This window comes from Anneissia japonica, unplaced genomic scaffold, assembly GCF_011630105.1.
Source record: "Anneissia japonica isolate Jap-2015-1 unplaced genomic scaffold, ASM1163010v1 scaffold287847_len925385_cov155, whole genome shotgun sequence".
In the NCBI taxonomy this organism is placed as follows: domain Eukaryota; kingdom Metazoa; phylum Echinodermata; class Crinoidea; order Comatulida; family Comatulidae; genus Anneissia; species Anneissia japonica.
Genome location: NW_022731638.1, coordinates 69,793 through 71,077, shown reverse-complemented (window position 1 = coordinate 71,077; position 1,285 = coordinate 69,793).

Below are 1,285 nucleotides of genomic sequence, written 5' to 3'. Positions count from 1 at the left end.
TACTTACTATGCCTATATATACATATATATATATAAATATATATATATATACATACATATATATGAATATATATCATATATATATATGTGTGTGTGTGTGTGTGTGTGTGTGGGTGTGTGTGCTCCTGTGAACCCATACAAACCGATGACACACCTGTGAAGACACACCTGTTTAGAGATTACATACTCGCCAGTTCTCAAAATAGCTTTAAACAGTGAGAACTCTATCTACATACCCCCTGGTGAAATATCTGAGCTTTTCCTCAAAAATCACCTTTAGTTAGGAATTTTTCCAAGTTCATAGACACACGTTGTGTGTTGTAAAAATAAGCAGCGGTATCTTGTGACATACTCGTACTCAGTTATGCAGTGGCCTACTCAATGTTAGGGCTGTTGCTAAACATCCCTTGCTTACTCACAAATATAGCATTACACACATTTTAACATAAAAAAACGAAGATTAACTATGTCACCACTTGTAAGGTTTTTTTTTTCAATGTCATCGGTTGTAGTTCCTTCACATGTATGTGTGTGTGTGTGTGTGTGTGTGTGTGTGTATGTATGTATACCTATGCTATAGACCTACCTTTGAATGGATTGCAGGTGATTAGATTGACTCTGCCAATTGACTCAGATCACGACTCATAGGAGGCTTTAGGTGATTTGCGCCGAGGCGGAGGTATTTAAGTTATACCAAACAGGTCGGTCACTCATGGTTGACCCTACTATATTAAATACATGTTTTACCAATCACAGATATGTTATTGATTATGTTTGCAAAACACAAATTAAAAATATTCCAAAATGTAAATTGATGTAAAAAAAAATGTTTACTTTCGTTTTTTATTTAGAAATTATTATTTTTTATTATTACACAAATCAAATGTAAAAAATGCCTGGAACCGATGAGTCTATTATAACAGACCATGTGGTGGCGCTACGTCATAGAATTTTTCCAGAAGCTAGGGAAGCTCAATCAAAAGAATCAGTTTAAAGTAACAAAAACACAAATAAATAAATTAATTAATTAATTAATACATAAATAAATAAATACATAAATAAATGAATAAAAAAAATAAATAAGTAAGTAAGTAAATAAGTAAGTAAATAAGTGAGTAAATAAGTGAGTAAATACGTAAGTAAATAAACAATTAAAACAATATTGGTATAAACGTTTAGTGTTGACTATATCCATTTTGGCTTGAGTCAAGTATGTTACAGTCAGGGGTGGCGCCCGGATTTGCCCGACAGGGGGGAGGCCCGAGGTTGTCTCTTATACACATCT